General features: G+C 50.1%; 1 long non-coding RNA gene across 1 annotated transcript in view; it reads left to right on the top strand.

The window, feature by feature from the left end:
• The first annotated feature begins 341 nt into the window (after window positions 1-341).
• LOC115064542 overlaps window positions 342-24,820 on the top strand; it is a 55,159-nt gene continuing 30,680 nt past the window's right edge. The window contains exon 1 of the long non-coding RNA XR_003844370.1: window positions 342-521. This is a non-coding gene — a long non-coding RNA (uncharacterized LOC115064542). The remainder of the gene's footprint in view (window positions 522-24,820) is intronic.

The raw sequence follows: 24,820 nt of genomic DNA, 5'->3' as shown, positions 1-24,820 counted from the left end.
TATTTATGCAGGAAAAAAAAAAAACAACAACAACAACAAAAACGGCCCCACAGTTCCAACTTGCTCAACAGCACGAAAGACTCAGCTTTGGTCCCGCGGAGGGAAGGAGGTGTGGGGTGGGTTCCCAAACGAGGGGAAAAAAGAAAGAAAGAAAAAGAAAGAGCCATCAACAATCAAAACAATGTCCTTCTCCCTGTCTAATCTGGGTAGCTTTCAGGGTTGGGGTAACGCGTTTCCACAGTGGATCTCCTCTCCACCCCCCACCCCGGGCTGTTTCACAGGAAGCGAATCCTGGGGCGTTTTCAACGTGCCCCTCCAGGCAGAACAATGAGGCCCTTGAAGCCTGGGATCCTCGCTTCCTCCTGTTATCCCGGAGCAGGCGAGGGAGTCTGCGCGGAGGGGACCCCGGGACCTACGCAGGGCCAGCGGTGGGGGAGGGCCCGGCCTGCAGGGTGTCGCCGAGCCGCCCTGGGGAAGCCCGGCAGCCAAATCACAGGTTGGGATCCGCCGGTGATGCCGAGGTACCCGGTCTTTAACCGACTCCCCGATGAGGGGCGGGGAGGGGAGGAGGCGACGAAGATCCAATTACGGCTGCTCCCGCCGGGTCGCCCGGAGGTGGCGGCGGGATAGGGGACAGAGAGCCTCGGGCAGGCGGGCCTGGGATGCCTGGGCCGCTGCTCCCGCCGGGCCTCAGCTGCCTCATTGTTTATTGTGGAGCCGGCCTCTCCCCTTCCCGTCCTCTCCCTCCCGCCCGCCCGCCTGCCCGCCCGCTCCTGTCCTCCCTCCTTCTAGAAGAAAGAAGAGCCAGTCTGTGGAGGCGAATGAGTCATGAATAAACAAACAGCGTAGGGGGGAGCTGTCACTCCGAACTGACTTCCTGGCTGCGCTAGGCTAGGCGACCTCCTGGTGGGGCCCAGAAGTCAGCCAGGCTGCGGCTGCGCAGAGAGCATCGCACAACCCGGATTTGTCTCCCTTCCACCCCCAATCCCGGGTGGGGGTGCCCAGGACCTTGATTCTCAGGCTTGTTCTTAGCCACAGTCATCACAAACATTTTGCCTTAGTGTGAGTGGGACATGGTGTCCTTGTCTGGTGGAGAAAGCCATGTTGTAAACGCTCCACCCTGACATTTGACAAAAGCGATGCCATCAGTCAACTCCGGGCTGGGTTTACTCTGCTAGTGTAGTGTAGGACTCATGCTCAGAAGGACAGGGGGTGGGGGGCGGGTGAGAGAGAGTTGGGGGAGGCATGGGGGCAGGGTTGGTTCATGCACACAGTATGTGCAGAGGAATACAGGGATGTGTGTTATGGATACTGGAACACAAGGAAGTGCACATATGGAAACAGAAGTGCATTTGTGTGTGTGTCTGTAGTGTGTGTGTGTGTGTGTGTGTCTGTAGTGTGTGTGTGTGTGTGTGTGTGTGTGTACTGGATGACCATTTCCTGACTCCGAATCCATTTACTTATCTTGCCTCTACTTTGTCTTTTCCTTTCTCTCTTATGTGCTCCTGTGGGTCATTTGGGGCCATCTCTCACAGTGAGACCTCAGGGCCCCAGCAGACTGCTAGGACCTGGCCAGTCTGACTTCAGTGTCCAGCCAGTTGTGGTCCCATGCAGGCTGGTGGTGCTGATTGATATCTGAGGGCTCTGACAAAGCCTTGTGGGTCAGCCCCACCGTGGCCTGTGGCCATGAGAATGTAATCTCACATTCTACCTGTGGGACCCCCTCCCCCCCAGGGCCCGGGGGAGGGCAGGACCTTGGCTAGCCCAACTCTTCTGGGGCTGTGACCACATGGGGTCACCAGCAGGTCATTTTCCCTAGAATCTCTGGCAACCATCCATACTTACCTGGGCCATAGAGGGCCAGGAGTGTGGCTAGGCCCAAAGGAAGAAGGGTGTGGAGACTGAGACAAGGAAGGAGGACTCAAGATTCTTGGCTGGGTCCAGAACCTTCAACCTTGGGCCCTGCTCTCCCTGACTTGGGCTTGGAGCTTCCATGTAGAGAGAGAGAGAGACTCTAAAACTGAAGCCAAGCATGGGCTAGCTTCCCTCTTCTGAGATCTCTGCCTATCACAGAGGCATCACTAGTTCCGACTCGCAGGGGTCAGCACTCTGACATTGGTTGGTAGCCTTCACCGTGTCCTGGACAGAGAAGGAGGTGGCAGGGGAGCCCCGGCCTTTCCCCAGGAACTCTCCCATCCTGTAGTTGATTGACAATTTGAAAGACTAGGATCTACACAGGCTGGGGTGCAGGTAGGTCCACAGCCTGACTCTTTTATCTGCCAACTCTGGGACGTAGGGCAAATCATTTGACCTGTCTGAACCTACCTTTCAAATACGCATGGTTCTCTCCTCCATAGGTTGGCTGCAGGAGTTAAGAGAGAATGCCTGTGGCCAACAACATAAGTTTGGCTCAGGAAATGGTTTTACTCTCTACCCCTTTCCTGATCTGGGCTGTGATCATCAGGGTCTAGAATTTTCCATCTTGTTTATCTTCTGGCCCAGAGAGAGGCCGGGACCTGTAGACTATCTCTGGAAATTGAGGATTTAGAAGCAGTCCACACTTTGTGGGAGCATCAGCACTAAGGTAGCGATAATAATAGCCTGGGCTTCAAGCCTCTTGATAGAACATTCCCTGTGTAATCTCCACCTCCTCAAGTCATACTATGGCTGTTCTTGGGCTGGTTTCAACTATATATAAAAAAAGTTTCTTTAGTCCTTATGGGGTTAAAAACAAACTCAAAAATGCCGCCAATACTTAGGTGCGAAAATATCATATAGAGATGTGGTCTTTCCATATTTAGATGCGCTGACTGATATTCCCTTTCCCTGTCTGTCTTCCCGCTTCTTTGTGCCTCTCTTCTTCCTTTTCGGCGGGATCTTGAGATGTAGCTAAGACTAGCCTCGAACTTCAGATACTCCTAGCTCGGACCTCACAAGGCTGGGCTTACAGGCCTGCTAGCGGCTTACATTGCCACACAGTGGACGTAGGTAGACTGGAGTTGAGCCTCAGGGTCCCTTTGGGGAAGATTCATGTTCTTCAGTTTGCCACAGTCTCTGCTCTTCTCTAACTTGATCAGGCAGGAGACTTGCCTGGAGGCCTGGAGGCTGAGGGTCTTAAACCTCCCACTGCTGCACCCACCCGGAGCTGCAGTGAGAATTGCCTGAGGGGTTCTAGCAAGCCTTAGGTGGTGCTGTTGAGAGTGGAGGTTCAGGGGCCCATGTGAAGAACCACCTGGCCATTTGAGGCTACAGAGGGTTGATCCGCACGCTTGGCCCATTGTGTTTATGCAGAGTAGAGAAATAGTTCTTGGCACCTATAACTCTAACAAGAGTAAGCAAAGTAAAAAGGATAGAAAAGTGGGGAATAGGACTGAGTGTTAGAGCACCTGATTAGCATACACAAGGTCTCAGGTTCAAACCTAGGCTTTATGAATGTACACACACACACACACACACACACTAAATCAGTAAAAAAAATAAAAGTATCATTTACTCTAAAGAATGGAAAAGAGCATATTTCTTGGGAAATAGCTTTTCCCCCATGGTGTTTATAAATGTGTAATTTGCATATATGTCAAATAAACCCAGTCAAGATGCTGCCGTGCAGCCAGCCCTGAACACAGGGAGGAATGTGCCATGTGGTTGCTACTGCTCTGGGTTTAACAGGGCATGTCTCCCCTCATTTACTTTATCTGCATGAATTGTCAGGTATTTGAGGACCTGACCCCTGCCGGCTGTAGCCAATGCACTGTTTGGACAACAGTGACTTGAGTGAGGAGGTGAGCCCCCAGGGTGTGAAACAGATCTCATCTCTATCCCCTGAGGCTCATAGACCATTGAGACAAGCAGACCACGGAAAGAACCGAAATGTACCAGAAGGAACCAGAACTGCGGAAACGCCGAGGGGCTCACAGGGAGTCACATAGGCAGCATAGGGACCTCCTTAAGTCTGCATGGCCAGGGAGGCTTCTCTGAGGTCCTCATCCCATGTGCTGGGAAGCAAAGGGGATTCTGGGCCAACCTAGGTAGGTGACAAGTCAGAGGGCTTGCTCTCCATTCTTGATTCCATTGTTCCTTCCCTGGCTTTGTGACTGCTAGTCACGGTTCAAACCTTTCAGTACCAGCCCATTTATCACGCACCACACTCAGATAGCAACCTTGGCCTGAGGCCCGCCATTTTCCTCTGGTCTCTGTTTCCCCTAGTCTTCAGCTCAGGACCCTGAGTTGGTATTCAGTTCTTCATGCAAACCCGTTATGTGCTCACGGGTCATGGGCTGGAGAATTACTTTGTTTTTCTAGAACTCAGAGCCTCCAGGACCCTTTGGTTTTACTCATGTACAGATGAGGAAACTCAATCTAGTGCTTTTTGTGGCCCAAACTTCCTAGTTTGTCTATCTACATTACAACATGAGTCAAAAGGTAAGAATTTTGCCCTTGTCACTGAGACCAACCATGGGAAAGGGACAGGGACTTCTGTTGCATCTTCCCAGATGCCTGAAGGCATTTACCTGGTTATGGTGAACAAGGGATAAAGGCTTCCACTTTTCTGCCGACAGCAGACATTACTAATCAATCATGGACTGGGGCTGTAGCTTAGTTATAGAATGGCTTGTCTATCATGCACAAGGAACTGCATTCCATATATCTCAGAAGTGTACACACACACACACACACACACACACACACACACCATAATGGACCAAACCCACTACACAAACACGACAATGTCCCACAGAGCTTGCGTGTAGCATCAGAAGCCTCTCAAAGCAGTCCTTAAAGAGGGTGATGCTGCTGTATCAGGGTTGGCTAATGGACTGGAAATGAGCTAAGGCTCATTGGAGATGTCAGTGTGTGGGATAGGGTCAAAACAAGCTGCCCAGCTCGATGGGCCTCACTTTCTTCTGCCTGACTCAGTCACCCAGGAGTCCTAGATTCCTCCATTGTAGAGTGGGGTACTTGTCCCCATGTTCTATGGTTGTTGTGAAAGCTGTGGGTGCCTGTTCCCATCTGCCTAGATATCTCTAGTCCTTAACATTTCCACCTTCTCTTGTTCTGTATAGCTCCTGCTCACCCTTTGGGAGATCCTGCTCAGTGCTACCTCCTACAGAAGTCTTCCCTTGTTAGCAAGGCCAGGCAAGTGTACCCACTGTGGGACCTTCCTCTTTTCCTGTAGCTCATTTGTGTTCATCCCTCATTGGCGTGTGAGTTCTGTGAGCTCACGGGCCCTCTCTGCTTTTTTCTCCTGGGCTCCTATACTTAGCCCCGGGCCTGGTACTTCAAGGGCATTCAGTGAAGATTTGCTAAATGGTAAATTTGAACTGCCTCCTGTGCAGTGGGAACCCAATACAATGCAGTCTTTCCTCTGTGATGTGGCCCTTGGGACCACTGATCTTCCTCCTTTCGGGATGCAGTGGATGTTGTGTCAGGAAGCTCTGCTCAGCCTGGGTGGGTCTGCCTTCCTGCAAAGGGCCTCCCACACTCAGTCACTGATGCAACCAGGGGAGGAAGAGACCAGGTAATCTGTGCCTGAGGCCTATGCTCTACCTGGGCACTGCCCAAAAGGAAACACTGTTTGCCAAGAAGTCTTAGGCTCTTCCCTAGGAGTGGAGGATGGTTGAAGGGAGCCTTTACTCATACTGGCTTGTTTTCTCGCCTGTTGACAGTTCATAGCTATCTCTAAGCCCACCACTAAGGGGAGGGTCTATGCTCATGCAAGGTAGATGGTAGCTGTGCTCTGCCTAGGTGTCTGGGTTATGATCCTTCATATTCCCTCGTCCCCCAAATCTGTGCCTACCTTTCTCATTTTCTGACCCCATGGGCCTGACGTACCTGACCCCTGTCTGAAGGCCTTCCTTCACCTGTTTGGACTTCACTTTCATGTATCAAGTGGGACAAAGAACGTTGGGAGCTCGGTAGCATTTGGAGGATCTCATAGACGAAGCAGCACCCATTACACATTAGTTTTTGAGAACCTGTCAGTTAGATGTTCCTGACAGAATACAGAATCCTTTCTCTGGGGTGTAAGAGACCTACAGATGCTGATCAGAGGAGATGCCCACGCACAGAAGTTTATGGAAAATGTTGGGAGTGCAACTCTGAGGGGTGTTCATGTGCATGTACTGCTCCTTGGGACTGTAATGCATGATTTAGGGGGCAGCTGGCCACTAGCTCCACCCAGTGCTTGGAGGATGCAGCGTCTGCAGCCACCAGTTTGCTCCGCAAGGATATGGCTAGCTGGGCATCACAAACCAGCCACAAGAGCCCAGTGGTCCTAAGGAGGACAAGGGCCTCCAAGAGCCTTTGCTTTGGACCCTGTTCTGTTCACATAATGGCCTCAATGCTCAAATAACTGGCCTCAAATTCCCTGCCTGCCCACTCATGCACGCATATACATATGTATGCACACCATGTACACACTTATGGGAGCAGAACTGCAGACTCATTTATTTACTAGCACAGACTCTTTGAGTGTCTCCTGGCTTGTCCTTTGTTCAGTGTCAGAATATGATGCCAGGTAATGTCTGTCCAGAAAGAATCTTCTATTTTGTTTCTGCTGCCTTTCAGCCATCCCCATTTTACTGACTAGAGAACGGAGGTAAGAAGGGGAAAGTGCTTTGCCTAGGATCTAAAGCAAGAAAGTGACAGAGCCAGTAGCCACAAGGAAGGTACCAGGGTGTCCTGACCAGTGTTGCCCCCCCCCCCCCGGGAGATGGCGCCTGCCCCACTGGAGAGTGTGGTTTAAGCATCTTTTCCACTCAGCACTCCCATTTTGCAGATTGGAAAAGTGACTGTGCCCCAGTCTCACATCTGGTAAGCTCTGAGCAGGGGCTGTGGTTTCAGCCCACACAGCTGGGAAATTCCAGGCCTGAGGCTGCTGCTGGGTGCACAAGGTTCATTTAGAATCCAAATGAAAAATAATGATACGAAAAGGGAGCTTGACAAACATGGTTGCATACAGAACCCCGGGGCTGGCCATTTCCTGAGACTGCTCTTCAGGACTGCCTGCCTGCCCAAGGCCTTGCCCACTGCTGGGGATCCTTGGCCAGCCAGCTGATGGCCCTGGCAGAGCCTCTAACTGAGCCCTGCCCCCAGTCCTGCTGACACAGGCATCCTGGCCCCTTACCTCCCAGCCCTCCCTGCCTGCTGGCAGGCTGTGGTAACAAGATGCCCTTTGTGTGTGTTGGGGGAAGGGGACAGTGGGCAGCTCCTATGCTGCTCCTTGCTGCTGAGTCACAGCTCCTGCCATCTCTGGCAACAGAACATTGCAGGTGACTGGCCAGGCAGCAAGAAGTCCCAAGACCTTGGAGATGACCTCAGACAACCCCTTCCTCTAACAGTGGGGAAAGTGAGGCTGAGAGGGGGAAGGGAGTGTCCTTCAGGCACTTGTTAAGGGGGAGCATACTTCCTGTAGTCAGGGGCTTCCACACTTGAGGGGACTTAGTCATGTCCTTTGTTTACCAGAATAGCTACTGTGTCCAGGGACACACATGTACAAGCTCACACATGTGCGTGTGAGCACATGTTCATAAGCATGTGATTGAATGAACTTGTGTCAGTATGCATGTTTCTCTAAGGTCCCCACACTTCCTCCAAGACTTCAAGGCCTGGCCTCAGGGACATTAGTCTATTCTGTCTGATGCAGGGGTGACCTAGGCTTGTCCTTACCCACTGTCTAGACAATTCCACCAAGGCAGCTGTGTGTCTGTGATGGGCAGTTCACTTCTTGACACGTTACACCTGAGCCTGAGTGATATGTCTCAGCTCCCTGACATAGTGGAGTATGGGACCCACAGTGGCTTTGGACAGATGATATTTCTGAGGACACGGGCTCCAGAGCCAGGTTGCCAGGCAGACGTCTGGCTTTCTTATTTCCTGGTGTATGATTTAGGATCTTTGCATCTTCTCTGGGTCTCCATTTCCTCAACTGTAAAGTGGAGATCTCAACAGACTTGCCTCTCAGGTTTTTTTGTTTTTGTTTTTTGTTTTTTTTGTTTTTTTGTTTTTTTTTCACATTACAGGGATTGGTTTTTACCCATGAAGCTCTGAGAACTCCTGACTGTCTCTGGCAGGCCCTTAAGGAGTATTAGAGTCTATTATTAGTGCTTTTCCTGAGACCAAGAAACCCCAAGGGAGATGCAGAGGTCTGGAGGTGACTTGGACTCACAGCCTGGCTGTAAGACTGAAGAGAGGACAGTTGTTTTTTTTTTTTTTTTTTTTTTTTTTTTTTTTTTTTTTTTTGGTCTGCTGACAGACCAGCAACAGGAATGGGGGAGGCTTTCCCTGGGAGGACATGGCTGTTCTGGGCTATGGCCTCCTGAACGTGGCCACTCTGAACTGTAGCTTCCAAATTTCAGTGTCTCTGCGGTCCCATGGGCCTCCCAGCCACAGCAATAGCTAGGCTTTAGGAGGGAAGACAGGGAGGCCCCTGGCTAGAATGGGGGCTTTGGTGGCTTTGGCTGGCAGTATGTCCTCTCTTGCTGCTGCTGTGATGCCTCACCTAGTGCTGGGATGACCATCTGGGTCCCAGGGCTCTGAGGGGACCTGCCAGCCATCTGCCTGCTTGGCATTGCCTGCTTCCGAGAAGCAGCAGGGTGGCTTGGGCAAAGCAGCCCCCTCCGCCGCCTCCCCTACTACTTACCACCCTTCTCTGGCTGAGGATGCTCATATTAGGTTCCTGCCCCGATTTTCCATGCATATACGCAAAGCCCAGAAATAAGGAGCCCAGCTGCCCTACCTGTCAGTGCGAAGGTAGGAACGTCATGTCACTCTCCTGGCTTCAGGCTTTCATTCATACTGTGTACAATCCAGGCTCCTGTATCCAGATGTTTTGTCAATGCTGCCTGAAGACTTAGAGTCTGACTCGGCGGGGTGGGGGTGGGGGATATTATGGATTTAAGGGAAGGGGAAAGCTCCCCGTGGCCATCTGGGAGCCTGGGGCCAGGTATAAAGTATCTATATCCTCAATAAGTCACATGTACCCAGGACCAGGGAAGGGTTCTTTGCATGGTAATCATGATGGTTTGTATATGCTTGGTGGCACTATTAGGAGGTGTGGCCCTGTTGCAGTAGGTGTGTCACTGTGGGCATGGGATTTAAGACCCTTGTCCTAGCTGCCGGGAAGCCAGTCTTCTAACAGCCTTCAGATGAAGATGTAGAACTCTCAGTTTTTCCTGTACCATGCCTGCCTGGATGCTGCCATGGTCCCACCTTGATGATAATGGACAGAACCTCTGAACCTGATGCCAGCCCCAATTAAATGTTGTTCTTTATAAGAGTTGCCCTGGGGGCTGCTGAGATGGCTCAGTGGTTAAGAGCACTGACTGCTCTTCTGGAGGTCCTGAGTTCAAATCCCAGCAACCACATGGTGGCTCACAACCACCCATAATGAGATCTGAAGACAGCTACAGTGTACTTACATACAATAAATAAAATCTTAAAAAAAAAAAAAAAAAAAAAAAAGAGTTGCCTTGGTCATGGTGTCTATTCCCAGCAGTAAAACCCTAACTAATATAGTAATGGAGAGTTAGCCATCCATACCATCAGTTTTCTGAAGCTAGGGCTCCTTGGTAGCCAAAGTAAGAGCAGCTCTGGGGTGTCAGCATGATAAACTCTAGGGTACAGTGTCTTTTGCTCATTTGTTTTTCCATACAGGGTTTCTCTGTGTATCCCTGGCTGTCCTGGACCTCACTCTGTAGACCAGTCTGCCTTTGAACTCAGGAATCTATCTGCCTCTGCCTCCCCAGTGCTGGGATTAAAGGCCATCACCACTGCCAGGATACGGTGCCTTAACAAGAAACACATCCTAGCACTGGGGCCAGAAAAAGCCTCTGAAAGGCTGGGACATGAAGGAAAAATGGAGAAGAACCAGGTTGTTGGTCTTCATACTCATCTTAAGAGATTGAAGTCACTGTGCTTGCTCGGTGTGTTAGCCGGAAGGGATGCAGAAAGCCCTTTGGTACCAGAGCATGATAGAATCTCCAAACACACAAGTGGCTTTTCTCTGGCCTTACGAAGGAAGCCCTAGATAGTGCATCTGAAGTCATAGCTGTCTGTGTTCAGAGTCCAAGGGGCTCTCCGCTCTCCAGCTCCCAAGTTTCCCTGAGGTGAGGTTGGGAGAGGTCCTGAAGAATCTACCTCTCTGGGTGGAGGGAAAAGAAGAGGGCATTGGGATGTACTAAACACACTTCCTTACCTCTTGTCGAGAGATCATGTGTGGCCTTCCATGCTTCTGGTTCTAGGAGAGCTTGGGTGTCACCAGGCAGGCTCTGGTGCTGGGTGTAGAATAAACATTCCGTTCTGTGTTGGGGAGTCCCGGGCCCCAGGCAATACAGTCACTTAGGAGCCAGAGTCCAAGTCACTGGGCATGGCTGAGTCCTTTGGTTTCTATTCTGCAGAAAGTCATGGGCAGGCTTGAGCAAAAGCTCTGTTCCCTAGAAAGCCCTAGTCACCTTCCAGCCTCCGGGAGGAAATAGAGCCAGGATCTCTTTCTCTTTGCTCTCTCATGGGTGTTAGGTCTGTAGAAGGTGCTCCATTCAGATGAAGGTGGCTTTCTCACTTCTTGCTGTCATTCGGACCAGTCTCTAAGTGTCCCCATCATCACTTGGGCGCTACCTGCTTCTCTGCTAACAGAGATACTGACTGCCTCCGTCTATCATCTCTCCGCACCTGATCACCTCTACTGTCCCTTCTGTCCACATTCTCCGCTACTGTCCTACTGTCCTACAAGGGATCCTTGTTTCTGCTGGTGTTCCCCGTGTTTACCTCTACGTAGCTACTGGAAGAAGATGCACAAACAAAATTGTGTCAGGGTCCTCCCACAGGCCACACATCTGGGGCTGATCTTTAGTCTTGAGAGCTGGCCTAGCCATCTTTAATCTGTCACCTCCCCTTTCCTTCCCTGCCTACTGCACCTCAGTGTCCCCACCTTCCTTTCTCATCCTGACCTCACCTGATAGCACCCACCTCTCTGTCCTTGTGCGGCAGGTGACTCTCCTTCCTGGGCCACTGTGTGGTCAGCTCCATTTCACCTGGACTCAGGCCTACGTCTCTTTCAACTGTGTGCACACAGGAGTATGGGTTCCCAAGTGCCACAGCATGGGCACGGAAGCCAGAGGGCCGCTCCAGATGTCGGTCCTCGCCTCCCACTTCGTTTGAGGCTGGATCAGGGTTTGTCACCATAGGCCTTCAGGGTTTTGTGGCTCCTTCTGTCCCTGCCTCCATCTTGCTGTAAGAGTGCTGAGATTACAGACTTGTACTCTGCTCGCCCTTACATGGGTTCTGAAGTTGGAACTTTGTCATGCTTGCGTGGCAAGTATTTTTCTCATAGAGCCTTCTGTTTAACCTTCTCTCGGTTCTTTGAGTCTGGGTCTCCTTCCTCCCTCCTTCCCTCCCTTCATCCCTCCCTTCTCTCTCCTCCTCCTCCTCATATATATGAACACACACACACACACACACACACACACACACGCACACGCACGCGCGTGTGTGTGTGTTGTGTGTTGTGTGTCTCCCAGGCTATCCCAAGCTGGAAGGCTGGACTTGAACTCTTCATCTTTCTGACTTAGCCTCCCAGATGCTGGGACAGTAGGTGTGGCCTCTCTACTTCCCCCTACTGTGCCACTCAGCTTTACTGTCTTTGGTGTCTATTTCCTCCACCTTTTGGACTAGAATGTAAACACCAGGACTCAAGGACATTTCCTGTCCTACTTACTTTGCACTCAGGGCTCAGAGGTGCTGAAGGAGCAGCCTTGGGGGTGAGGGGACTGTCCGGTGTTATGGACTCACAGTAGCGATCAGGACTGTCCGATGTTACAGACTCACAGTTAGTAGTGATCAGGACTATCTGGTGTTATGGACTCACAGTTAGTAGTGTTCGGACCTTTTCTTCACTGAGTCCTGGAAACTTCTCTGTACTTCCAGAAGCTTCCTGGGGACATAGAGCTGTAGGGAGGGGTGTCTGTGTGTGTGTGTGTGTGTGTGTGTGTGTGTGTGTGTGGTGTATGTGGTATGTGTGGTGGTATGGTGTGTCTGGTGTGGTATGTGTGTTTGGGGGTGTGGTGTGGTATGTGTGTATCTGTGTATACATTGTGTTGTGTGTTGTGTATGTGGTATGGTATGTGTGTGCATGTGTGGCAAATGTGTGTGGTGTGGTATGTGTGTGTGGTATGGTATATGTGTGTGGTGTGTGTGTATGTGTGTGGTGTGGTATGTCTGTGTGTGTCTGTGTTGTGTGTATGTGTGTGTTGTGTGTCTGTGGTTTATGTGTTTGTCTATAGTGTGTGTGTGTGTCTGTGATATGTGTGTGTGTATATGTCTGTGGTGTGTGTCTGTGTGTCTGTGATGTGTCTGTGTGTGTGTCTGTGGGGTGTGTGTGTGTGTATGTGTATGTGTGTGTGTCTGTGGTGTGTGTCTGTGTGTCTGTGATGTGTCTGTGTGTGTGTCTGTGGGGTGTGTGTGTGTGTATGTGTATGTGTGTGTGTCTGTGGTGTGTGTCTGTGTGTCTGTGATGTGTCTGTGTGTGTGTCTGTGGGGTGTGTGTGTGTGTATGTGTATGTGTGTGTGTCTGTGGTGTGTGTCTGTATGTCTGCTCATGCCTCCTGGCAACCCCTATCACCCTCATGTTTGGCAGCATGGTAGTTTATTCTGACCTGAAATAGCTTGGCAATGACTTCCCTGTTCCTTGTCCCTTTCAGAGCCAGGTAGTTCTGCAGAAACTTCCAGATGGTTCCTGAAGAGTGTGACTTAGTGAAAGACTGGGTGAGGTGGGGTCAAATGACCTATGGTCAAATTCACACTCTTCCACATCTCCTGGGTCAATGGCAAGACACAAACATTTTTTGACCCTCAGAGTCTCTGTGGGAGTTGGGCCCCCATGTTATCTGGACATTGGTGGAAATGCTGGCCAGCCTGGAGTCTATGCTTTTTTTTTTTGTCCTGTACCAAATCCCTCCCAAACAAGCAGAACAACAAAATGACCCTCCGGTCTATCATTCTCCGCTGTTCTAGGGCACTCTGGGTGAGGGCACCAGGAGAGGCAGTCTAGTGGTTGTTGTGGGGCAGGCATGATGGTGTGCCCAGCTATCTCCAAGTGAGTTCCAGTGTTTGTCTTCGGATCACACAACAGGACAAGGTTAAGATTGCCCAAAGCCAAGCTTCTGTTTTTCTGTCTCTTTGTGGAAACGGAGAAGAGAAAGTGGGCACCGCTTCCAGTGTTTTTTACAGAGCTGGCTCAGAGCCAGCCACTAGCTGTCAGAAGGCAGCTAAGTGACCTGCCTGTATCTGCAAAGTGCCTTGAAGGTAGAAAGGAGGCAGGCATTTCCCTGAGCCTCTCTGGGCCAGCCCCACGCTTAGAGCCTCATCTGGCCTGGCAGATAGACTGGATGTTGTTTTAAGCACTTTGTGTAGATTGACTCATTTTAAAGAATTTAATCCTCACTTTATCCTTCTTAAGTATAATTGTTCCCATTTTAAAGACAGGCTAGCTGAGGCAATAGAAATAAAATAACATGTCCAAGACACCACAGTCCACATGGGCCTGATTAACCCCGACTTCATAATGTCTGAGCGACGAGGGTCATTATTATCATTAGGTCCAGCCTCAGAGGAGTTAAGCAGCTTCCTCAAGGTCACCCAACATGTGAATGCAGCTGAACTGGAGTTCCTGCTCTACTCTGGAGGGCTGTGAGAGAGTATGCTGTCCCATGCTTAAAACTTGGCTGGTCTGGTTCCTTGGAATAGATAGGTTGGGTACTGGAGACTGGGAACTGTCATGAGCCCTTCTGATTTCCTGGACAACTGTAGCCTGGGCATCATGTGGTCATCTGTGTTTCCAGCATAGACCAGGAGGAAGAAGCCCCAATCCCCAGGAAGCTACCTTTAAGCCACCGCCTTTAGAGCCATGTCGGGAAAGACACAGATAAAGAATCCATGTCTGGGCTCCACAATCCAGGAACAGACCCCCCGCATGCCAGAGAATGAAGTCAGATGGGAGAGGTTCCTGGGCTGGAGCCAAGGACTATTTGGATTTTACGAGAAATGCGTGAGCTGGCCAGTACATAGACCTGCACCTAGCTTGCAACACTCACTCCTCACCATGTTGTCTTTGGGATCCTTCCTGCCTGCGGACACCTCCCCACTCCCCCACCCCCACCCCACTTCCCACCTCACCCCAACACCCGACTTAGAAACTCTCTTAGGAAACCTCTGCAGATCTGGAACCTCCTTGGAGTCAGGATCCTGGTCTCTTTGTGGTTATCGCTAGGGTTCAGTGTGGGAACAGGCTCACCTTGAGGGTAGAGCCTGGTCTGCAGACCTATTTGAATCCTGATGTCTCAGAACATGGAGACCTCCAAGGCATTGTTTTTTCTAGCCTGTACAATGGGTGCGGTAGCTCATAGTTCCAACCCTGCTGTGCAGTCCAGTGGCCGACAAACTTTGAATCATTCAGGAATCTCCCAGGGATCCTAAAATATATAGATGTCTGCTTCTTCTCCAGGTGTTCCAACTTAATAGGTCTGTGGTGGCCAGCTGTTAGAAGGGGTAAGTGGTCCTAGGTGAATCCCGTGTGGGGCCAGTCATGAGAGCTCCTGGGCAAGTCTCTCCCACCCCTACAGCATTCTGTCATTTCCCGGCTATTCAGTTACAGGTCAGCATCAAACCCTATGGTTCTCGTGGCCGCCTAGACTGCTTACTGTCTTCATCCCGATGTGTGGATCCAGGCATATTTCTGCTCTTTCTGCCTCTGTGCTCTTACCCCATCCCTGCCTTTCCACACCTCCTATCTCACGGCTTCAATTCTAGATGTCTGGGACACGGCCACTGGGGAGGCCCTTCCTGTTTTGGAAGGGAACGGTGAGATCTATGGGTCAGTAGTTGGGACCCTGAAAAGCCAGTCTGGGAAAGGCTCTGGCACTACTTTCTTCCTTCTGGAGTGGCCAGCTGGGAGTCTGTGGTCTATGAGAAAGGAGAGAGAGAGAGAGAGAGAGAGAGAGAGAGAGAGAGAGAGAGAGAGAGAGAGAGAGAGAGAGAGAGAGAGAGAGAGAGAGAGAGAGAGAGAGAGAGAGAGAGAGAGAGAGAGAGAGAGAGAGAGAGAGAGAGAGACTCAGAGAGACAGATAAATTTAGAGACAGAGAGACAGAAACTCAGAGACAGAGACACAGAGAGACAGGAGCCTGTACCTGCATAGTTAACCTCTGTATCTGAAGAGGCCCGGGTGGTTAGGGTTGTGTAAGGACCTGTGACAGTCACATGGGAGAGATGGTTAGGTAGACGACTTCCATCACAGTGGAGGACTTTGAGGCCAAGTTATCGCCATCACATTTGAGTAGGGCATCCTGAGGCATGACATAGGCCCTTCATCTCTAGATTTCCTCACTGAGTTGCAGAATGTGGTATTTATCTCATTCAGCCTTACTTTAGTGCTATATGTTAAAGCAAGGGCAGAGGGAAGGTTCATAAAGTACAAAAAGGGATCCACTGATATACCCATTCATGTACCCATCCTCCCATGCATGCATCCATCCATCCATTTATCCATCCATCTAACCATCCATCCATCTAACCATCCATCCATCCATCCATCTATCCATCCATCCATCTTTCTTTCTGTCTGTTTTCCTTCATCTACTTATTTCTGTTCTTTTCTATGATGTGACTAACTCTTATGAGGCAGATTCTTCTGCTTTTAGTAAGTCTCAGTCCGAGAGGGTAAGGATGCTACCATGGCTTCAGTCTGGGTTCACAAGGCAGATGAAGCACCCTCTAAGCTAGCTTGAAACAACAATGAGATGGGTGGGTGGGTGGGAGGGGGAGACCTCTTGGCAGAGGAGTGGAAAATGCTGTATGTGGGGGTCTTTAGGGCCTCCTGACTGTATGCTGTGGGAGAAGCCACGAGGAAGCAGTTGGGAGTGTTGGACTCAGGTGGAACACGCTACTAGACCTTGCTTTAGTGGCTAGGAAGTGGTTGACTCAGACAGGGCAGGCCCGGGCAAGGGATGGGGCTGTTGGAAGGTGACTCTGTCCTGCTCTTTGCACTCCCCGGGAGATTATGAATCCTTTCTGCCCAGCTTCTCTGACTTGCTTGCTGTGGGTCAGGAAGGAGGGCTGCCCTGTGCAGACATGGAGCAGAAAAGAGACCCAGCTTCCTCCTTTCATTCCCTATGCTGGCCTGGCAGAAGGACTGATGCAATCATTTGCATTTCAAAACCTGTATCTCCCACATCTCCCTTAATAAGAGCCAATTACACCTCTGCCCCAAACTGCAGGTTGCCTGCCTGTCATTGGACTTTCATCCTGTTTGGGTGGGGAGGAACTGTTCCCTTAAATGTCGAATTTAGCATATGCAAATGAAGAGCTAATTGTCCTTAATGGAAAATGAACTCACCTGCTTGCTGTGAGCTCCAGACAAAGCAGACATTGACAAAATGGGCATGGGGCCAGCCTGGGGTCTGCTCTTACATCTCCTCCATCTTCAAGAGGGGCCCTGCTGGCTTCTCTGTTGCTTTCCTCAGATCTGGAAGGTGGCAGGATAGGTGGGGTTCTTAACTAGCTGGAAGGTGACATTTATAGAGACGCATCCTCCATTTGATGGATGTGAATGCTGAGGTCTGGAGGCTGGGAAGCCTGGTACAAAATCACAGACTACATGAAGCTTCTTAGGGGACATCAGTAGGGGATTCTGAGCAGTCTATGCCTGGGAAATCAGCGTCTTAAGGATCAGAGCAGTCGACTCTCCAGCCAGACTAAAGGGAGAAACGGGTAATGGTCCTAGAGGCAAGCTCGGCAGTCTGGAGGCTGAGGGGCTAGGGCTGAATTGGGTGGGGCTCTGGAGAACACTCCAGCGTTTTCAACCATTCAGTGTGATCCCTCTACATGCCTGATTATGTTGCTTTCAAAATCAAGAACAGGGCAGAATCTACATAGAGGCAGTGAACACTCTGTCACTGGTAGCTTGTAATCATGCTAAAGGCCTGCTGTGGGTGTTAACTGTCCAAACAGTGGAGGATTTCTGGGAGAGGAGAAACTATGCTTAAGAATAAGCCCTAGAGCCAGGCGTGGTGGCACATGCCTTTAATCCCAGCACTTGGGAGGCAGAGGCAGGCAGATTTCTGAGTTCGAGGCCAGCCTGTTCTACAAAGTAAGTTCCAGGACAGTCAGGGCTACACAGAGAAACCCTGTCTTGGAAAAAAGAAAGAAAGAAAGAAAGAAAGAAAGAAAGAAAGAAAGAAAGAAAGAAAGAAAGAAAGAAAGAAAGAAAAGAATAAGCCCTAACTAGCCATCCCACATGCCCCTAGTGGGTCACTAGAGAGAGAATTTTAGGAGCCCCAGGTCTGGGTCAGAATTGGAGATTGGGCATGGTTTGCCCATGATGGCAAGCATCTTGGGAACTCCTATCTCTCCTTCCCATGTCTCAAACAGGTTAAGGAACACCCCAAGGCCACACAGTGAGATCAGGCATGTGTTGGCCTTCTTTGGCCTAGTGGCCTCGTGCTTTTGTGGTCATAGAGAAGCATATCCCTGTGGGACACAGAGGTCTCAGCTGCTACAAATGGGACTGTGGTTCCTAAGGCATTATTGGCCAGAGGGATGGGTGAAGATCAGAACGTGGGCTTAGTTCGAGCAGGTGATTAGATAGGGACTGTGAACCAAACATGGATTGTGTTTTCTTAAATCATTGATGTAAGGTGAAGAACTGGTTGATCCTGTCAGCAAAACCTCCCCCATGCTGACTGATTCCAGGGGCCATTTGAGTAGCCTCAGTATGATGTGAGGTAGGCAAGCACAGGGAATCGCTTCACAGCCGGAGACTTTACTTGATTTTGCAAACCAAGTATGCACACCTCATTGTAGTGAACTGCACTGTATATCTGCTTTAATAAATGGAAGTTAAGTTACTCCCCTTAGCAACCTCTTGATAATGCATTGTTTCCTTTCAAACACATACTGGAACAAACCTGGGAACTCCTGGCAGTGGCCTCATCCGGCCAAGACTGGTTTTGGATGTCTGCAGAATAAGGCAAACTGTGTCTTCTGAGTGAACCCTTAGGGAGAATCCCCTATTTACCATCTTATGCCTATGCATAATTGGGCAGGCATATGATTAAAATCAGATGCATTGCAGGAAGGGACATGTGCTATGAGCATAGGTTTATGTAACTGTGTAATCCTCATTCAAGTCTGTCAATCAAAATGGAGAACTACCAGTGTTATGTCCCTTAACAGTCATACACCTTCTTCTCTTGAACCCCATTAAGAGAAGCCCCAAATAATAATTGGAGCCCTTGAGTACCCTTGCTCATGTGGCCTACTGTCACTCTTGACAACATACTTCTTTCTGATTCGTTACTACTGTATCGCTTTAGAATCCCCTTGCTGTTTTTGCAAGCCGTGTGAGGCTTCGTTTCATTCAGTTCATTGAGTAAGAGGCAGAGAACCTGGAAATGCTCGTCAGGCCGCGGTGACAGGTGGGTGGGTTTCAAGTGATGAGTGCTGGAGATGGGTGTGCCTCACCGAAGGCAGCACATCCCACTGGGAGGCTTGCACATGTATGGTGTAAAAGCTATGAGCTGGCCCAATAAGGGCTGTTCACTAGTGATTCAGATGTAGCCAAGGACTTGGCTCATTCTTTCTTGGGTGGATCTAGGAACAGTAGGTTTGCGCCTCCATAAGAATCCCTCCCAACCACCTCAGTGCAACAGCTTCTAGGATGCTATGTGGGTAAAGTCAGGGCCCTTTTCCAATTTGCAGAAACTGGTGAGAGGCCAAAGAACCAATATTCCATTCTCTTGACCACAGTAGCTTTTTCTGGTGCCTTCTTGAGGAGGAGAAGGCAGATGCATCATCAGAGAGACCCTCTCCCTTCCTCACATTATTTCCAGCCCATAGCTGGGCTGGCTAGCTTTTGGGAGAGCCCTAGATGCTGGAAAGCAGGCCAGTGGCCGAAAAACTTTGTGCTGGTTGGTCATGGGGGCCCTGATTGCCCTAAAGACCTTGAAGGAGCTTTGTCTAAGCTCCAGGCTCACCAGCCTGTCTTCAGTGCTGCCCAGAAGCAGATTCCCAAGGATTAATGAGCCTTTCTTTCCTGAGGGCCCTGCTCTGGGGTCAGAAGGGATGTGGCTTTAGCGATGTAGGTAGTGCAGGGTTTGGGGAGATTTGGAGCACAGGCTGCAGCTGTTAACTTGGCAGAGCCTTGCTGCAGATGTGAGGATGCTGGGTGGGGACTGAGGGGAGCTGAAGGTGTGGTGGGAGCCAGCATGAAGCCGGTGTCAGAAGGAACCTGAGTGCTCTGGGAGAGGGGCTGTAATCCCTGATCACATCATTGTTGGCTGGAGGTCAAGCTGCCTGCAGCTGTCTCCAGAGGTTGGTCAAGTTTCTTCCTGCCCCTGCCCTTCTGGATGCTGACTCCCCAGGCCTCTCCTACTCAAGCCAGTGCGGTTTTGGTTTTGGAGTTGAAGCAGCACTGGGCTCAGGCCCAGGCTCTGATTATCCTGAGCAGTGGAATTTGGGAGCTGGGAGAGGCCAGGCTTGGAAGAGTTTCTTAGCTAATGGAAAGATGGAACTGTGGACTCCTCCCTGCTTGGCTCCTCTCTAGGGATGGGGCAGGGCCTCCTCTTCCTCGAGTGCAGCCATGGATTCCAGGATGTAAGCTCAGAGCTCCAGACTGGGGTCCTTTCCCCTCTTCATGCTGAGACAGTCTTGGTTCTTTGCCCAGAGGGGGCCTACCAGATCTTTATTGACCTGCAAGGAAAGGCTGCAAGGGCCACAAATGGGGGGGAGGGCTTTTGGAGTCTCCCAGGGCTGAGTAGTTTTGTGCTTATTGACATGAGTAATTTGCTCATTTCCTTTTCTTCCATCCCTCTGTGAATTTGTTCATCTTGCAGCCAAGTTAACCAACCAACCAACCATCATCCACCCATCCACCTATCCATCCATCCATCCATCCATCCATCCATCCATCCATCCATCCATTCATTCATCCATCCATCCGTTCATCCATCTCTCTCTCCATCCACACACCCATCCATCCATCTCATTGTCCAGTCACTCCCTCCTCTATCCAAGCATCCATCCAAGTGTCCATCCATCTTTGTATCTATCCATCTGTTCATCCATCCATCATCATTCCAGGAGTACTTGCTCTAAGCCAGAACCCCATGCCAGTTGCTAGGATACAGACACAAACAGTTCACCAGGCCTGCCCTGAAAATATTCCAGGTCTGGTGACCTGATATTTGAATAAACACCCATGTTTCCTCAGCCATATCACGTTGTAGTGAATGTGAAAGTTGTTTCATGAATCCAAAGGATTAACTGACTCCAACCTAAGTGGCCCCTCCTCCAAGTCACTGTCTCTGATTTCACTATGTGGAGTATGGATTTGACAGGGGAGGAGATGGTGAAGGCCACTTCTGGCAAATGGACCCAGGCTTGACAGGGCAGATCTTTGCAAACACATAGATAGCATGGTTGGGGGAGCAGGTTGCTGTACTGCAGTTATAAGGCTGAGATGAAACACGGTTGAGAAGCCAGCTCAAAAGACACTTTGGGAGACTGTGGAGGGGCTCGAATGCTAAGCCAAGGCTCTTCTCTTTTGTCCCATGGTTCTCACGACCTGGAGGAGCAGGGCAAGTGTGGAGAAAATAATGTCAGATGTGGACTTTGAGAATATCACTGAGGCAAGCCCATCTGGCCTGGAGTCCAACTCTGCTGCCTTCTCCTTTGGTGGCCTTGGGCAAATGAATGAGCTCTCTGTCCACTTCCTCTTCTCCACACACAAAAAGATGATGCTTTCTGCAGTGTTGGGAGCTGCTGGGGCCCACCTAGAATGGGAAGCTCACTCTGGCATGTGGTGTTGGGGGCAGGGGAAGGGGAAAGGGGGAGGAGGAGGAGGAGGAGGAGGAGAGGGAGGAATGGAAAGAAAGAGGGAGGAAGGGCACCATTTCCACAGGTTTTGCTTTGCTTCTCCATTACGCTTCCTCAGATAACTGTGGATGGTGGGGTGACAGACAGGTTCAGCAGGTTGTCTGGAGTTGCAGATTCAATGGTGATCTCAGACTCAGACAGCTAGGGATGTCCTGGTTTGGGAAAGGACTTGGGGACCGCACTGTGACCCCAGATGCCCTGGCATCAGGCCACTCGAAACTCTTTCCATCCATGAGTGTCTCTCTCCTCTCCGCCCTGTCTTGCCCTGCACAGCTGATCCAAGGAGATGGCTCCCTGGCTCCAGGATTGTATCTGCTAATTCCAGGGAGCAGCCTGCTGGGGCGAGACCTGACACGTTTTGATGCTCAGCAACACAACTTACCCAACTCTCTGGCTTCGTGCCTTCCCTACCAGCTTCAGGGCCAGGACTGTGGTCCACTCCCCTGCCTGGCACCCCTTGCTGACCTTGGATGCTGACAGGTCACAGAAGAATTCACAAAGAGATATGTGCAAAGAGAAAAACACATATCCCCGATGGCTCAAATCACCCGCCGTTAGTGGGTGGTGAGGAAGGTGAAGCCAGAACTCCTCTATTGGGGATATTCTCTCACATGCCCCTGAGCCTCAGTTGGCTCATCTGGAAAGTGGGGGTGATGGTGTGAACCTCACAGATGTTAGATGGAGATCCAGAAAGGTCGAGAAAGAAGGGGTTTTGCAGACTGTAAGTCACACGTGGGTCTATGATGTTGGTCAAGAGGTTTCTCCTTGTGCTTCATGGACTGCCTCCTTTGAAATTGTGGCTACTCCCCTCCCTTCTTGGCTCCGACCATAGGACCTGGGAGCCTCTGTGGTTACCCAGATTCTCCTTGGACTCTCAGTACTCTCATCTGGGGAAAGAAGTGGGTGAAGCTTCCAACTGAAGAAACGGACAGCAGCTGGGGCTCGCACAGACAGGTGGGGCACCCAGCAATGGGGCCTTCAGGAAGGACAGAGCACCTCCAACTCATGGACTACAGATTACAGTCTTTCCAAGGGTATTTGATGACAGAGGAAAAAAATGATCAACCTCCCAAAATGACTGCAAATCAAAGTTAATTGATGTTTAATTGAATATGTGCATAATGTAATATCATGTCAACTTGTTAAATGGAGCTCACCCCAGCTCCTCTGAAGTTCTATGTAAATGATATTTGAAACAGGATATGGATGCATTTTGATGTGTTTATTGTGACGTGGTATGGCATGCTAGACTGGGAGGGAAGGAGGCTGTGGAGATTTCTAAGTAGATCTGTAGGAATAAAATGGAGGAGGGGGACGCAGCCCACAGTAGCTGAGCCCTTCTGCTTGCCCTCCCAATGTCCTTGGGGAATCTGAGCATTTTCAGCACCCACAGATGATCTAACCTCTAGAGAAAGCATTGAGTTAATGTTCTGGAATCTTCTAGGACAATCTGGTAAATCTTTGCAGTAGTTTAGTATGTTCTCTAGGATTGGGATTTAGGTCAGATGAGACTTGTAAGTGTAGCCCAGGGTTGAGGAAACAACTCCTCTCCCCTCCCCATCTTATTTCTTCTTTACCTTCTTCCCCCCTCTTCCTTCTCTGGTGCTAGGTGTCTGGTGAAGGAGGGCTTTTTGGCTGCATCACAACATGATAGAGGGCACTGCGGTCAGACAGAGCAAGCTCTGTAGTGTGGCCCTCTCCTCTTTCTATTACAAAGCTGCTGCATGTCCTGGAGTCCCTGCCTTTGCTTTCATCTCATTTTAGCTATCTCTGGAAGACCTTTCCTCCAAATATCACGAACATGTGAATTTAGGAATTGTGCTTCTAATGCATGAACTCTTGGGGGACACAATCAAAATCATAGCGCCAGAGAAGTCACTGACACTTGAAGGAATATTTGTTATAGGGCATAGTCTACAGTGCTGAGTTTTAAAGAAGAGAAGACTGCGACTTGTTCCTGAGGAACGGTGTAGGTGTTCCCAGAGCTGGAAATGGGGAGCCAGGGAGTTACAGTTCTCACAGAGATGAGAACTACAGGAACTGTGCTCTTTCTCCTCTAAACTCTGATCTAAGGTCCAGTGCTCTAGAAGTTTCATGGAGCCCAGTGCAGACCTCTGGAGACCTTTGACATGAGAGGATGTTATAGGTCTGTGATCAAGCCTGGAGTCACAGCTTGAAGACAACTTTGGAGGTTCCTGAATGTGTCTTAGGGAATGTGTTGTTCTTAGGGACATCTGAGGCCCCCAAAGTCTATCACTCCCAATACTGACCTCGTAGGAAGCCGGAAGTTACTGCCATTGGCCATATTTCTCCCAACAGGCTAGGGATTGGGAACATACAAGCAGGCCCCATTTCTGAGGCAGGTCCATTGACATACCTGTAGAACCCACTCAATCCTTCATGGGAGTTGAAGAGGCTGCTGCCACAGAGGAGCGCAGCTCTGGGCAGAAGGCTGTCTGTGCTCTGGGTACTCGGAGCAGTTCCTAGTGTGCCAGGGAAGGCCAAGTGACCACGAGCTCTCCCCTTTTACACTGTTGTTCTTGTAGCTATGTATGTATGTATGTATGTATGTATGTATGTATGTATGTATCTACAAACAAATAGTTCTCTTATTATGTCTAGCTTTAAAATGAAATTTTTACTATGGATTGTGTGTCAAACGAAACAGTATAAATAAGGCATTATTCCTGTCTTTAGATAGACAGGGTCTTAGGACATACTCTTGTGGGTAAGGAGAGACTAATGCTGTGTTTTCCTGGTTACATATAAGAACACATGAGCATGTGCAACATGGAGATTACAGATCCAGTGGGGTTAAATGAAGGAATGGCGTGCAGTGGGCTAGCAGGGTCCTCTGCCCCACATTAGCCTGTGGTGTATTCTGGATCCTAAAATTTCTATTACTATTACTCTTGTCTTTGTTGTACACTTTCAAAATTATTTTATGTTTTAATTACCTCTGGTGCCACCTAGGTAAGGACTTCATGATATTTGTAAAGTTCTCAGCTAGCAGGAGTTCAGGGCTCTCCTGATCTATTCTGGATCCTAGAGCCTTTTTGCCTTGAGATAGCCCCATCTTCACTGTCCGCAGGTTCTGCCATGCCTATTTTTCTGTGCTGCCAGCAGACAAGAACAAACTAGTCCACAGTTCTCTAGCCGGGGAGAGTCTTGGCATCTTGCAACCTGGGTAGCCCCAGAGGCTTCCAGATGCTATACCGTACTCTGCATCTTTCTGCTACTGCTGTAGTCCAAACATCCCCTGCCCCCCACACTCCCCAGATGTGCAGAGCTGCACTGATGAGCTCTGGCCTTGCAAAATGCCAGCTTTCCATGCCCTCTGTTCTCCCCTGTTGCTGGGCAGGCAGCTTGGCACCTCCTTAGCTTTGAGAGCAGAGGCTGTCTTAGAGCTGGACTTGTCTGGAAAGTGCTCTCTGTCATCTTGGGTCAGGTTCACTAGAAATAGAAGTTAGAACACAGATTCCTGCACAGTGGGCTATGGAGGGAGGGTGTTCTCCAGGGTATCCAGCAAGGTAGCCAGGGAGCAGGCTAACGGAGCCAGGGATGCTAGACAGAGACACAAAGCACGGCCTTTGCCCCTCCACAAGGGTTGCTTGGAAGTATGAACTGTATCAGAGATTTCTGGTAGTTTAGAGTTACCCTGGCGTGGACCCCATGGATGAGGTGGGGATTGACCTTAGAGACATGGCACATTCCCAGGCATGTCCAGATCAGACAGCTCCTCTCAGCAGGGCTAGAGGCAGCACATGGTATGCAGCCCGCTCTGTCCCTAGCAGCTGGGGGATGTTTCATAGACAGGCGAGGGAACCCAGGGTGCCAATCCTATCAGACACCCTCCGTGGCCATGGCCAGTGTTTCTTTCCAAGAGCAATCTTGTCTTTCC

This window comes from Mus pahari, chromosome 8 (assembly GCF_900095145.1).
Source record: "Mus pahari chromosome 8, PAHARI_EIJ_v1.1, whole genome shotgun sequence".
Classification (NCBI taxonomy): domain Eukaryota; kingdom Metazoa; phylum Chordata; class Mammalia; order Rodentia; family Muridae; genus Mus; species Mus pahari.
Note: the sequence above shows the minus strand (reverse complement) of the source record. Positions and strands in the feature narration are given on the sequence as shown.